This window comes from Eleutherodactylus coqui, chromosome 3 (assembly GCF_035609145.1).
Source record: "Eleutherodactylus coqui strain aEleCoq1 chromosome 3, aEleCoq1.hap1, whole genome shotgun sequence".
Classification (NCBI taxonomy): domain Eukaryota; kingdom Metazoa; phylum Chordata; class Amphibia; order Anura; family Eleutherodactylidae; genus Eleutherodactylus; species Eleutherodactylus coqui.
Genome location: NC_089839.1, coordinates 314,239,680 through 314,256,353, shown reverse-complemented (window position 1 = coordinate 314,256,353; position 16,674 = coordinate 314,239,680).

The following is a 16,674-nucleotide window of genomic DNA, read 5'->3' as shown; positions in this document are numbered from 1 at the left end:
AGCTGAACTGAAGCGGCGGCTTTGGCGTCAGACGGCAGAACTCTGTGCCAGGCTGATTTACAAATGTGTGCAATGAGAGCCAACTCCGAACGGCGCTGTCTTGGCACAGCTGCATGATGTGATGCGAGGCTTGTGCCTAATGGCCAGTGTTGTGCGCAGCAGTTAGAAAACAATCTCGGAGCGGCCGCGGGGGACGCCGGCTAACCGTTATTTAACAATGATTTCTGCAGATAAATTGATGTAAGAAGATGAAAAACTATTTATCATTATGTGTAAAATCATTGGAAAACTGGCAACAAGACGAAGCTCCGGGAGGCAGCGGGGGAGGGGGAGCCGTCGCGGTTTCTGTGCAAAGTCGGGGTAGAAGGTAATTTTTTTCCCATTCGATGAATTATGAGATGTTTTCATCGCAGTTTTCTTCTTAGTTTAATATCGAGTTCTGCGCACAGAAAGAAAAAGGGAAAGAAAATATAATTAGCGCGGCCTCCATAGCGCGCCCGGTAGCCGCAGGCGCCCGAACAAAACATTTCAGCATTTTTGCTCTCTGAATCCATGAAATCTCCATCTGACGGTTTTCCACTTTACTTCTATATTTATAATGAAAAGTTCTGTTCTCTGTTTGCTGTCTGTGAATGGAAACATTATTTTCACCAAACAGGCTGAAAACCCACCTGTAGGACCTCCTACAAGAGACAATGTAACAAGTCCTGCAGCTGTGTCAGTGGGAGACGATCAGGACAGGATCCAGTCTGTAGACTTGGAGGATGCATGAGCAACAAGCAGAGATTGAAAATGGTGAATTTAACATGGAGATCCTGGTGGGTGGGTGGTATCCGGTGATCCTGATCTCTGGTGGTCAATTGTCTCCTGTGAACATGGTCCCTGGGGTTCAGTGGTTATTTTTTGTTCTTAATTTCTGCTCGTCAGCGATCTTCTATGAGCTGTCTCTGGGCTTCTATAAGCGTGGTCCCTGGTGTTCTTTGCTTTTGATACCAAGCTATCAGTGTTCTTCTGTGAGCATGGTCCCTGGTGGTCAGTGGTTATCGTTTGCTCCTAACTTTTTGGTAGTGGTCTACTATGAGCATGGTCCCTGGTGGACAGTGGTTATTCTTTGCTTTTGATCAGATTTTTAGCGCTCTTCTATGAGCATTGTGCCTGGTGGTCAGTGGTTATTCTTTGTTCTTGATGGTCAGTGGTCTTCTATGAGCGCAGTCCCTGGTGGCCAGTCTTTATTCTTTCCTCTTGATTCCTGGTGGTCTGCAGTCTTCTATTAGCATGGTCCCTGGTGGTCAGCAGTGTTCTGTGACCACAGTTGCTTGTGGTCTTCAGTGAGCGCAATCTCTGTTTCTCACTGGTCTTCTATGAGCATGGTCCCAGGTGGTCAGTAGTTATTCTTTGCTCTTGATTTGAGGTGCTCAGTGTGGTTTTCTGTGTGCACAGTTCCTGGTGGCCAGTGGTATTCTATGAATATGGTCCCTTAGTGGCCACTGGTTATGCTTTCCTTCTGATTCTTGGTGGTCTGCAGTCTTCTAATAGCATAATTCCTAGTGATCAGCAGTCTTCTCCATCTCCACAGCCCCCATTGGACAGACAATGAATAGATTTGGCTATCAGTACCATCTCTACACTGATGACACCCAGTTATACACCTCCTCCCGTGACATCACAGCGCCGGTCCTCCAGAACGCCACCGACTGTCTGTCTGCTGTCTCTAACACCATGTCCTCTCTCTACCTAAAACTGAACCTCCCAACAACTGACCCACTGGTATTTCCACCCGCCACTAACCAACCTCATCCTAACATTTCCATCTCACTGTGTGGCACCATAACTCCCAGCACGCCCGCTGCCTTTGGGTTATATTCGCCCCCGATCTCTCCTTTACCCCCTACATCCAATCTCTGGCCCAAACATGTCAGCCGCACCTCAAGAACTTCTCAAGAATATTCTCTTTTCTCACCGTGGACGCGTTAAAAATGCTCACTGTCGCCCTCATCCACTCCCGGCTCGATTATTACAACTCGTTGCTGATCGCCCCCCCGCACCAGACTCTACCCTCTCCAATCCATCCTGAGTGCGGCAGCCAGGCAGATCTTCCTGTCCAGCCACTACTCGGACGCCCATGTGCCAGTCACTGCCCAGGCTGCCCGTCAAATAGAGAATACAATTCACACTCACCACCCTCATCCATTAAGCCCCCCACAACACCGCCCCGCCCTGCATTGTATCCCTCATCCACAGCACCGCGCCACCATACATTTTATCACTCATCCACAGCACCGCGCTGCCCTACATTGTGTCCCTCATCCACAGCACTACACCGCCCTACAGTGTATCCTTACCCACAGCACCGCGCCGCCCTACATTGTATCCCTCATCCACAGCACCACGCCGCCCTACATTGTATCCCTTATTCACACCACAGCACCGCCCTACATTGTATCCCTCATCCACAGCACCGCGTTGCCATACATTGTATCCCTCATTCACAGCACTGCGCCGCCCTACATTGTATCCCTCATTCACAGCACCGCGCCGCCCTACATTGTATCCCTCATCCACAGCACCGCGCCGCCCTACATTGTATCCCTCATTCACAGCACCGCGCCGCCCTACATTGTATCCCTCATCCACAGCACCGCACCACCCTACATTGTATCCCTCATCCACAGCACTGCGCTGCCCTACATTGTATCCCTCATCCACAGCACCGCGCTGCCCTACATTGTATCCCTCATCTACAGCACTACGCCGCCCTACATTGTATCCCTCATCCACAGCACCACGCCACCCTACATTGTATCCCTCATCCACAGCACCGCACCACCCTACATTGTATCCCTCATCCACAGCACCGCGCTGCCCTACATTGTATCCCTCATTCACAGCACCGCACCACCCTACATTGTATCCCTCATCCACAGCACCGCGCCACCCTACATTGTATCCCTCATCCACAGCACCGCGCTGCCCTACATTGTATCCCTCATCCACAGCACCGCGCTGCCCTACATTGTATCCCTCATCCACAGCACTGCACCACCCTACATTGTATCCCTCATCCACAGCACCGCACCACCCTACATTGTATCCCTCATCCACAGCACTACACCACCCTACATTGTATCCCTCATCCACAGCACTATGCCGCCCTACATTGTATCCCTCATCCACAGCACTATGCCGCCCTACATTGTATCCCTCATCCACAGCACTACGCCGCCCTACATTGTATCCCTCATCCACAGCACCCTGCTGCCCTACATTGTATCTCTCATCCACAGCACGCTGCCGCCCTACATTGTATCCCTCATCCATAAAGCTTTCCACAGCACCATGCCGCCCTACATTGTATCCTCACCCACAGCACTGCGCCACCCTACATTGTATCCCGCATTCACAGCACCGCCCGCCCTACATTGTATCCCGCATCCACAGCACTACGCCGCCCTATATTGTATCCTCACCCACAGCACTGCGCCACCCTACATTTTATCACGCATTCATAGGGCCACCCGCCCTACATTGTATCCCTCATCCACAGCACCACGCCGCCCTACATTGTATCCTTCATCCACAGCACCGCGTCGCCATACATTGTATCCCTCATTCACAGCACCGCGCCACCCTACATTGTATCCCTCATCCACAGCACTACACCACCCTACATTGTATCCCTCATCCACAGCACTACGCCGCCCTACATTGTATCCCTCATTCACAGCACCACACCGACCTACATTGTATCCCTCATCCTTAAAGCTCTCTACAGCACCATGTCGCCCCACATTGTATCCCTTATCCACAGCAATACACCGCCCTACATTGTATCCCTCATCCACAGCACCACGCAGCCCTACATTGTATCCCTCATCAACAGCACCCTGCCGCCCTATATTGTATCCCTCATCCACAGCACCCTGCCGCCCTACATTGTATCCCTCATCCATAAAGCTCTACACAGCACCATGCTGCCCTACATTGTATCCCCACCCACAGCACTGCGTCACCCTACATTGTATTCCGCATTCACAGCACTGCCCGCCCTACATTGTATCCCTCATCCACAGCACCGCCCTACATTGTATCCCTCATCCACAGCACCGCCCTACATTGTATCCCTCATCCATAGCACTGCCCTACATTGTATCCCTCATCAACAGCACCTTGCCACCCTACATTGTATTCCTCATCCACAGCACCGCCCTACATTGTATCCCTCATCCACAGCACCACGCCACCTTACAATGTATCCCATATTCACAGCTCCATGCCGCCCTACGTTGTATCCCTCATTCAGAGCACCGCGCCGCCCAACATTGTATCACTAATCCACAGCACCGTGCCTCCCTACATTGTGTTCCTCATCCACAGCACCGCGCCGCCCTACATTGTATCCCTCATCCACAGCACCGCCCTACATTGTATCCCTCATCCACAGCACCATGCCACGCTGCATTGTATCTCTCAACCACAGCACCGTGCCGCCCTACATTGTATACCTCATCCACAGCACCGCTCTACATTGTATCCCTCATCCACAGCACAGCCCTACATTGTATCTCTCATCCACAGCACCATGCTACCCTACATTGTATCACATATTCACAGCTCCATGCCGCCCTATGTTGTATCTCTCATTCAGAGCACCGCGCCGCCCTACATTGTATCACTCATCTACAGCACCCTGCCGCCCTACATTGTATCCCCCATCCACAGCACCACGCCGCCCTACATTGTATCCCCCATCCACAGCACCATGCCGCCCTACATTGTATCCCTCATTCACAGCACCATGCCGCCCTACGTTGTATCCCTCATTCAGAGCACCGCACCACCCTACATTGTATCACTCATCCACAGCACCGCGCCGCCCTACATTGTTTTCCTCATCCACAGCACCATGCCACCCTACATTGTATCTCTGATCCACAGCACCTTGCCGCCGTACATTGTATTCCTCATCCACAGCACCGTGCCACCCTAAATTGTATCCCTCATCCACAGCACCGTGCTGCCCTACCTTGTATCCCTCATCCACAGCACCGTGCTGCCCTACCTTGTATCCCTCATCCACAGCACCGTGCTGCCCTACATTGTATCCCTCATCCATAGTACCGTGCCGCCCTATATTGTATCCTTCATCCACAGCAGCATGCCACCCTGCATTGTCTCCCTCATCCACAGCACCATGCCACCCTGCATTGTATCCCTCATCCACAGCACCACGCCACCCTGTATTGTATACCCCATCCACAGCACCACGCCACCCTACATTGTATCCCATATTCACAGCTCCATGCCGCCCTATGTTGTATCCCTCATTCAGACCACTGCGCCGCCCTACATTGCATTCCTCATCCACAGCACCCTGCCGCCCTACATTGTATCCCTCACCCACAGCACCACGCCGCCCTACATTGTATACCTCATTCACAGCACCATGCTGCCCTACGTTGTATCCCTCAATCAGAGCACCGCACCACCCTACATTGTATCCCTCATCCACAGCACCGCGCCGCCCTACATTGTATCCCTCATCCACAGCACCACCCTACATTGTATCTGTGATCCACAGCACCATGCCACCCTACATTGTATCTCTCATCCACAGCACCGTGCCACTCTACATTGTATCCCTCATCCACAACACCGTGCTGCCCTACCTTGTATCCCTCATCCACAGCACCGTGCCGCCCTACCTTGTATCTCTCATCCACAGCACCTTGCCGCCCTACCTTGTATCCCTCATCCACAGCACCATGCTGCCCTACATTGTATCCCTCATCCACAGCACTGCGCCGCCCTATATTGTATCATTCATCCACAGCAGCACACCACCCTGCATTGTATCCCTCATCCACAGCACCACGCCACCCTGCATTTTATCCCTCATCCACAGCACCACGCCACCCTGCATTATATCCCTCATCCATAGCACCGTGCCATGCTGCATTGTATCCCTCATCTTAATCCACCACCCAGCCCGGGCCTTCTGCTCTGCTGATGAAATCAGACTAAGTGCCCCTTTAATTCGAACCTCTCATTCCCGCCTCCAAGACTTCTCCAGAGCAGCACCAGTCCTCTAGAACGTGCTACCCCAAACTATCCGGGCAATCCCTGACGCACAAAACTTCATGCGTGCCCTAAAAACGCACCTCTTCAGGGTGGTATACCATATCTCCTAAACCAAACCCCTCGATACCCCCCTGATAACATGCCCCCTGACCTACCGACTGCAATACCTGGAGCCGCTATCAACTGCCCCCTGCAGTCATACTGATGCAGCCAGTATACAGCCTGACCATTGTCTAGTGATATAGCATCCCTTACTCTCCACCCCTCCATACCGTGCACATCTCCACTTCGCCATACCGTGCACATCTCCAGCCCCTTTACCTTCTGTATCCTCCCATTATCTGTAGTATGTAAGCTCGTTGGAGCCCAGCACCCCTACTGTCTCTATCAGCTAATTACTACATTTAACCGGGGTTTTTGTATCTGCTCTCCCATTTTTTAAACGCTGCGGAATATGTTGGCGCCATATAAATAAAGATTATCTTATTGTTATGAGCACGGTCCCTGGTGGCCAGCGGTCTTCTGTGAGCATGGTCCCTGGCGGCCAGCAGTCTTCTGTGAGCCTGGTCCCTGGTGGCCAGCGGTCTTCTAGGAGCACGGGGTAGAGGGAAGAGAATCAGGGAGGCTAGTCCTGAACTGGCACAACCCAACAAGTTTGCAAAGTTGGCAGATGAGGGGGATGCCATTACAGAGGAAGCACCGCTGCGGCATGACATGCCCCTTGACCACCAGTGAGATGACTGCTCCAGTGAGATGTGGATGGGGAGTGCAGGGCAGGCTAGACAGGTCCTAGTGGTGGGGGACTCAATTATAAGGTGGACAGATAGGGCAATCTGCGATAAAGACCGGGATTGTCGAACGGTGCGTTGTCTTCCTGGTGCTCGAGTTCTACACATCGCGGATCGGATTGACAGATTACTGGGAGGGGCTGGTGAGGATCCAGCGAACAATGAACCAATGAACACAGAGGTCAATGGAGGGCCCTCAAAAATGAATTCAGGGACCTAGGATCCAAGCTTAGGGCGCGGACCTCCAGGGTAGTTTTCTCGGAAATACTACCTGTACCTAAAGCCACAGAAAGGCAGTAGGATCTTAGGTAGGTAAACAAGTGGCTCCGGAGTTGGTGTAAGAAGGAGGGGTTCAGGTTCCTGGAGAACTGGGCGGACTTTGTTGTCAGCTACAGACTCTACCGTAGGGACGGGCTGCATCTTAATGGGGAGGGTGAAGCTGTGATGGGGGAGAAGATGGCTAGAAAGCTAGAGGAGTGTTTAAAATAGCAACTGGGGGGAGGGAAAAAAGAGAAATAGTGGGGTAGTTAGTGTAGATGGTGAGCTGGGGTAAAATAATGGGAATGGGGGTCGAGCAGGGGGTGGGGTTAGTACAGTTAGAACGAACAGAGCAGCCAATAGTACTATTAGTAGCAAAATGAATTTAAAGAACAACAACAGCCATATAAATTATATGGCAGCGAATGCAAGAAGTCTGATCGGCAAAGTTGGTGAGGTTGAAGTGAGAATGACTGATAAAACTACGATACAGTAGGCATAACGGAAACATGGCTTGATGATAAGTGCAATTGGGTGGTGAATTTACAAGGTTACAATCTCTTCAGAAGAGACCTTGGGAACCAGAAAGGGACAGGGGTATGTCTGTACATTAAATCATACTGAATGCCCAGGCTACCGGAGGATATAGGGGCAGGAAATGAACACGGGGAATCTCTGTGGGTAGAAATACAAGGATGGAAAAATAATAAAATCCTGATAGGGGTTTTCTATAGACCACCAAAAGCAACAGAAGAAGCTGAAATCTTATTAATAAGGCAGATAGAAGAGGTGTCAAACCGCAATGAGGTAATTATCATGGGAGACTTTAATTATCTGGATACAATATGGGAAGACGAGACCTGCAAATCTCACAGGGGTGATAAATTCTTGAGATCAATTAAAGATAACTACCTATCCAACTTGTGCAGGAGCCAAATAGAGGGAGGGCCACTCTGGACTTAGTACTAACTAACAAACCAGATAGAATAGTGGGGGTACTGGTTGAGGGGCACTTGAGAAATAGTGACCACAATATACTGTAATTAACTTCCAGCTGTCATTCAACAAGAAGCCTTATCAGGGAGCGACAAATAAACTAAACTTTAGAAAAGCAAAATTTGATCAGCTCAGATCTACTATCAGTAACATTAAATGAGACAACATCCCCAAAAATATCAGTACGGAGGACAAATCGGAGAAGTTCAAAAGGATCCTAATCACCTCATGTGAGCAGTTCATTCCCTTTAAAAATAAAAGAACTTCGAGTAAAAGGAAACCAATGCAGATCGACAAGACGGTAAGAGAGGCAATAAACGATAAAAAGAAAGCGTTCAAACTACTAAAGCAAGAAGGCAGCGAAGAAGCGCTAAAATTATACAGGGATTAAAACAAAATATGCAAAGATAAAATCAAAACTGCCAAGGAGGAGGCGGAAAGACTGATCGCCAAAGAGCAAAAACAACCCAAAACTATTCTACAACTATATTAACAGCAAAAGGATTTGCACTGAGAGCACTGGCCCTTTAACAAATAATGCAGGAGAAATCATAGAAGATGATGGAGGGAAGGCAAATCTATTAAATAGTTTCTTTTAAAGTGTATTCACAAACGTAAATGGAATGTCACATGAGCTGCAGGGGAAAAAACGAACCCCCCTGCTACATATTGCATACCTAACACAGGAGGAAGTGCAGAGCTGGCTAAAGAGGATTAAAATCGATAAATCACTGGGTCCAGATGGAATACACCCAAGGGTACTAAGGGAACTAAGTAACGTGTTAGCTAGACTTCTATTTCTTATATTTATGGACACTATCAAGACCGGGGTTGTACCATTGGATTGGCACATTGCCAACGTGGTTCCAGTCTACCTCAAGGAGAACAACAGTATAACTCCTCACCAGCATGGGTTCATGAAGGGTCGATCATGTCAGACCAATCTGATCAGCTTCTATGATGAAGTAAGCTCTAGGCTGGACCTGGGAGATTCTATTGATCTCGTATATCTGGACTTCTCTAAAGCGTTTGACACCGTGCCACATAATAGGCTGATATATAAAATGAGAAGCTCAGATTGGGCGAAAACGTGTGTATCTGGGTAAGGAACTGGCTCAGAGATAGAAAACAGAGGGGGGTAATAAATGGTTCGTACTCTGATTGGGCCCCCGTCGCTAGTGGGGCCACAGGGTTCAGTATTGGGCCCCATTCTGTACAATATATTTATCAACGACCTGATAGAGGGGCTGCACAGCAAAATATCAATATCTGCAGATGACACAAAACTATACAATATAATTAATACAACGGAGGACAATGTACAGCTACAAACGGACCTGGATAAGCTGGGGGCTTGGGCAGAAAAATAGCAAATGAAGTTCAATGTTGAAAAATGTAAGGTTCTGCACATGGGCAGGAGAAACGGATGTCACCAATATACACTAAATGGGGTACTGCTATGGAAAAGTGATATGGAAAAAGACCTGGGGGTACTAGTGGACTGTAGACGAAACTGGAGTAACCAATGCCAGTCAGCTGCTGCAAAAGCTAATAAAGTCTTGGGGTGCAGTAAAAGAGGTATAGGGGCGAGAACATTATCCTACCACTATATAAGGCACTAGTCAGGCCTCACATGGAATACTGCGTACAGTTCTGGTCACCGGGGCTCAGGAAAGATGTTACAGTGCTGGAGGGGTTCAAAGAAGAGCAACTAAACTAATACATGGAATGAAGGGACTGGAATACCCAGAGAGGCACCAAAACTGGGACTATTTACTCCGGAAAAAGGACGGCTAAGGGGCGACCAAATAACTGTGTATAAATACATGAGGGGACGATACAAGGATCTCTGCCATGATCTGTTTATACCCAGGACTGCGACGGTAACAAGAGGGCATCCGCTACGTCTAGAAGAAAGCAGGTTTCATCACCAACACAGAAGGGGGTTCTTTACTGTAAGAGCAGTGAGACTGTGGAACTCTCTGCCTGAAGACGTGGTGATGGCAAAATCCATAGAGGAGTTTAGAAGGGACTAGATGTCTTTCTAGAGCGCTATTAGAGGGTAATCGAGGGATTATTCTGGCTTCCTTTATCGAGACTCCTGGAGAAAACAAAACGCTGCGAATTTCGCAGTTAAAAAGAACTGTACTGGGTAGTCACCCTTATATATATATATAGACCGCTGTATAATATATATATATCTACTCCTGTGTAGGATAAAAAGAACTGTAGTGGGTAATCACCCTAAGAGTAGGTTTGACACAAGGATCTGCATGGTAGGCAATGTCAAAGTGTAACAAGATTGTGCCTTATCATCCCCTCCTTATGGACCGCACTAACAGCAGCGCCCCCGCAGGTTGCAGGAGGCATTGCTGCGATCATTCAGTACTGAACTGGTAAACATGACGCTGTTCTTTCTCCATCATCAGCGCTCGCTTCCATTTATGTCAGTACGCGTTTTAATGAGATTTTAATTACGCTTCTTGCGGATGCAGGAGTTCTCGCCGCGTTCCTTTCATCACCATCTTTGTGTAAACGCTTCGCCTTCTGCCCGTCCTCATGTAACCCTCTGATGTTAGTTCAAAGACAAAGTGAAAAACAACTTGAGGAGGGTGAAAAAGCTGTTAAATCTTCCGTAATAGTGGCGGGTGACGAGATCGGTGATCCTGCGGGGTGAGGATTGCGCCAGATCCCGTAAACATCATCCTCCATAGAAGGAGATAAATCAGAAAGACTTCAAGGGACATAAGAATCCATTGGCAATGTCAGGAACACAATGCCCCTCCCCCATCGGGAAACCGCTGTAATAATGCGAAATAGCTACCTACCTACCTATCTACCTACCTACTCCAGCAGCTCCCAAAGGATGGAGAGGAGGAGGGTCATATATCAGATGTACTGTGCAAAGGAAAGGCCGCAGAAGCAGGCTATGAGAAAACACAAGTTCTTAAAGAATGGTTTCCAAATCGACGGAGAAGATAGTACCCCTCCCCCCCCCCCCGCCTGCCCACCGTTGTACTCAATTCACCGACTTTCTACATGGAATATATAACTAGGGGAGATTCTGTCATCACCTACACAGAGCTCCAAATCCTCTGCACAGATATTACATGGCGGCCACCACTAGGGGGAGCTAAGTGTAGACAGTTTTATACAACCACCACTAGGGGGAGCTAAGTGTAGACAGTTTTATACAACCACCACTAGGGGGAGGCTTGGTTCTTGTTCTGCAGTACCAACAGGTGAGCGATTTCTCTCCCTGTGCCCTGTCAGTGGCCATGGTGCGATTGGCTCGCGAATTCCCTGTTTCCAGTAATAATCGCCCCATGGAACGCTACCTCTAGTTTATGGTGCCTAAAGGACGTGACTGCTTCCATTTAAAGTCTATAAGTAGAAAAAAACACATTAGCACCCGTGTTCAATTTGTCATTTTGTGCATGCTGTTTTCCGTGGGTTGTGACAAATCTGACATCACTTGAGCCTTTTTGCTTTTTTTGTGCACATGAGAAACTGATGACACATGAATATACAGAGATGCAAAGATAATATATCAAGACCTCGCATACAGACTGTGAAAACTGTGCGTTTTTCATGGACCAGAATTGCACATGCATGTGTGAATGAGCCCTCAGTGGGACCGCAGCATGCATATGGTCACTATGGATGGGTGCTGAGAAGATAATTAGGGGTTCCAACAGCAGGATGTGGAACGTGTGCAAACATGAGTTGTGGCTGGAAGAAATTGCATTGGTGGTGTGGACACACAGAGACAACCCCAGCTGTGATTACTGGAGGTAACTGCAGTGGATTTATATTATAAGCTTGGTCTTGATTCTAGTGTGGTATTTATGTACTGAGCTTGGTTGTGGCAATGGCATAGGAAGAGGGGTGCGACAGGTGCAGGCAGTATTATAGTAGTTATAATCCTGTACATAGGAGCAGTATTATAGTAGTTATATTCTTCTACATAGGGGGGGCAGTATTATAGTAGTTATATTATACATAGGGGGGCAGTATTATAGTAGTTATACATAGGGGGGCAGTATTATAGTAGTTATATTCTTGAACATAGGGGGCAGTATTATAATAGTTATATTCTTGTACATAGGGGGCAGTATTATAGTAGTTATATTATACATAGGGGGGCAGTATTATAGTAGTTATATTCTTGAACATAGGGGGCAGTATTATAGTAATTATATTAAACATAGGGGGGCAGTATTATAGTAGTTATATTCTTGTACATAGGAGGCAGTATTATAGTAGTTATGTTCTTGTACATAGGAGGCAGTATTATAGTAGTTATATTCTTCTACATAGGGGGCAGTATTATAGTAGTTATATTCTTGTACATAGGAGGCAGTATTAGAGTAGTTATATTCTTGTACATAGGGGGCAGTATTATAGTAGTTATATTCTTGTACATAGAAGCTAACTTAATGGACCTTAGAACTGTTAATACTAAAATGTAACTTTTATTACTATTGGTTAAAATAAGGAAGAACAAATACATACATATAATATAGAAGATAGAAAAAATGAATTAAGTGTGCTCCGATTTATGCCACTTTCGTAAAATATATTCTTGTACATAGGGGACAGTATTATAGTAGTTATATTTTTGTACATAGGGGACAGTATTATAGTAGTTATATTCTTGTACACAGGGGGCAGTATTATAGTAGTTATATTCTCAAAAATAAGGGCAGTATTATAGTGGTTATACTCTTGTACATAGGGGGCAGTATTATAGTAGTTATATTCTTGTACATAGGAGCAGTATTATAGTAGTTATATTCTTGTACATAGGGGCAGTATTATAGTAGTTATATTCTTGTACATAGGAGGCAGTATTTTAGTAGTTATATTCTTGTACATAGGGGGCAGTATCATAGTAGTTATATTCTTGTACATAGAGGCAGTATTATAGTAGTTATATTCTTGTACATAGGAGGCAGTATTATAGTAGTTATATTCTTGTACATAGGGGCAGTATTATAGTAGTTATATTCTTGTACATAGGAGGCAGTATTATAGTTGTTATATTCTTGTACATAGGGGGCAGTATTATAGTAGTTATATTCTTGTACATAGGGGGCAGTATTATAGTAGTTATATTCCTGTACATAGGAGGCAGTATTATAGTAGTTATATTCTTGTACATAGGAGGCAGTATTTTAGTAGTTATATTCTTGTACATAGGGGGCAGTATCATAGTAGTTATATTCTTGTACATAGAGGCAGTAATATAGCAGTTATATTCTTGGACATAGGAACAATATTATAGTAGTTATATTCTTGTACATAGGGGCAGTATTATAGTAGTTATATTCATGTACATAGGAGGCAGTATTAGGCCTTAGTCACACGGGCGTTTTTTCACGCGATTTGCGCATCGCATGACGGATGCGCATGCGCAAATCGCGTGACCGGCGCTGAAAAATCGGCCCAAAAATCGCCCGAAAATCTGCTCCTAGCCGCGTTTCATTAGAAACGGGCCGGAGCTGTCCAGCGCATTGCATTCAATGGAGCCGGCAATACAGCGGCTCCATTGAATGCAAGCGCTGCGGGCGAGTGTGGGATGAATTGTCGGGGAGGGGTTAAATATATAACCCCTTTCCTGCAATGCATCCTTAAATGTGAAAAAATAAAAAAAAAGGATGTACTCACCAGCTCCCGGCAGCTGGAGATCCCGGCGGACGGCCTGCAGTGGGTGTGAAGGAGGTGTGACTCAGACTTGCCCCTGATTGGCTCAGCGCTGAGCCAATCAGAAGCAAGTCTCAGTCACACCCATTCATGAATTCATGAATGGGTGTGACTGAGATCAGCCTCTGATTGGCTCAGGCTGAGCCAATCAGGGGCCAGTCTGAGTCACACCCCTTCACACCCACTGCAGGCCGGCCGCCGGGATCTCCAGCTGCCGGGAGCTGGTGAGTACATCCTTTTTTTTTATTTTATCACATTTAAGGATGCATTGCAGGAAAGGGGTTATATATTTAACCCCTCCCCGACAATTCATCCCGCGCACGCCGGCAGCCCATTGCTTTCAATGGAGTCGGCTGTATTGCCGCTCCATTGAATTTAATGGGCAAACATTGTTCTTCTCTGCCACAGCTGTTACAGCTGTGGCAGAGAAGAATGATTTGTCTTCTGTATGTTCTCAATGGGGTCGGCGCTGCTGCCGCCGGCCCCATTGAGCGCATATAGAGAAGAGAACAGGAATCGCAGATCGCAGATAGGTGCGATCTGCGATTTCTGTTCTCTAATTTATCGGACGAGCGCATAAAAAGCGCTCATGTGTCCGATACCATTGCAAAGCAATGGTTTTAAAAAATCGCCGGACGCATGCGCATGCGCAAATCGCGGCAATAAACGCCCGTGTGACTAAGCCCTTATAGTAGTTATATTCTTGTATATAGGAGGCAGTATTATAGTAGTTATATTCCTGTACATAGGAGGCAGTATTATAGTAGTTATATTCTTGTACATAGGGGGCAGTATTATAGGAGTTATATTCTTGTACATAGGGGGCAGTATTATAGTTGCTATATTCTTGTACATAGGGGGCAGTATTATTGTAGTTATATTCTTGTATATAGGAGGCAGTATTATAGTAGTTATATTCTTGTACATAGGAGGCAGTATTATAGTAGTTAAATTCTTGTACATAGGGGGCAGTATTATTGTAGTTATATTCTTGTACATAGGAGGCAGTATTACAGTAGTTATATTCTTGTATATAGGAGGCAGTATTTTAGTAGTTATATTCTTGTACATAGGAGGCAGTATTTTAGTAGTTATATTCTTGTACATAGGGGGCAGTATTATAGTAGTTATATTCTTGTACATAGAGGCAGTATTATAGTAGTTATATTCTTGTACATAGGGAGCAGTATTATAGTAGTTATATTCTTGTACATAGAGGGCAGTATTATAGTAGTTATATTCTTGTACATAGGAGGCAGTAATATAGCAGTTATATTCTTGTACATAGGAACAGTATTATAGTAGTTATATTCTTGTACATAGGGGGCAGTATTATAGTAGTTATATTCTTGTACATAGGAGGCAGTATTATAGTAGTTATATTCTTGTATATAGGAGGCAGTATTATAGTAGATATATTCCTGTACATAGGAGGCAGTATTATAGTAGTTATATTCTTGTACATAGGGGGCAGTATTATAGGAGTTATATTCTTGTACATAGGGGGCAGTATTATAGTTGCTATATTCTTGTACATAGGGGGCAGTATTATTGTAGTTATATTCTTGTATATAGGAGGCAGTATTATAGTAGTTATATTCTTGTACATAGGAGGCAGTATTATAGTAGTTAAATTCTTGTACATAGGGGGCAGTATTATTGTAGTTATATTCTTGTACATAGGAGGCAGTATTACAGTAGTTATATTCTTGTATATAGGAGGCAGTATTTTAGTAGTTATATTCTTGTACATAGGAGGCAGTATTTTAGTAGTTATATTCTTGTACATAGGGGGCAGTATTATAGTAGTTATATTCTTGTACATAGAGGCAGTATTATAGTAGTTATATTCTTGTACATAGGGAGCAGTATTATAGTAGTTATATTCTTGTACATAGAGGGCAGTATTATAGTAGTTATATTCTTGTACATAAGAGGCAGTAATATAGCAGTTATATTCTTGTACATAGGAACAGTATTATAGTAGTTATATTCTTGTACATAGGGGGCAGTATTATAGTAGTTATATTCTTGTACATAGGAGGCAGTATTATAGTAGTTATATTCTTGTATATAGGAGGCAGTATTATAGTAGTTATATTCCTGTACATAGGAGGCAGTATTATAGTAGTTATATTCTTGTACATGGTAGGCAGTATTATAGTAGTTATATTCCTGTACATAGGAGGCAGTATTATAGTAGTTATATTCTTGTACATAGGGGGCACTATTATAGTAGTTATATTCTTGTACATAGGGGGCAGTATTATAGTAGTTATATTCTTGTACATAGGAAGTAGTATCGTAGTTATATTCTTGTACACAGGCGGCAGTATTATAGTAGTTATATTCTTGTACATAGGGGGCAGTATTATAGTAGTTATATTCTTGTATATAGGAGGCAGTATTATAGTTGTTATATTCTTGTACATAGGGGGCAGTATTATAGTAGTTATATTCTTGTACATAGGGGGCAGTATTATAGTAGTTATATTCCTGTACATAGGGGGCAGTATTATAGTAGTTATATTCTTGTACATAGGAGGCAGTATTTTAGTAGTTATATTCTTGTACATAGGGGGCAGTATCATAGTAGTTATATTCTTGTACATAGAGGCAGTATTATAGTAGTTATATTCTTGTACATAGGAGGCAGTATTATAGTAGTTATATTCTTGTACATAGGGAGCAGTGTTATAGTAGTTATATTCTTGTACATAGGAGGCAGTATTATAGTAGTTATACTCTTGTACATAGGAGCAGTATTATAGTAATTATATTCTTGTACATAGGGGCAGTATTATAGTAGTTATATTCTTGTACATAGGGGGCAGTATTATAGTAGTTA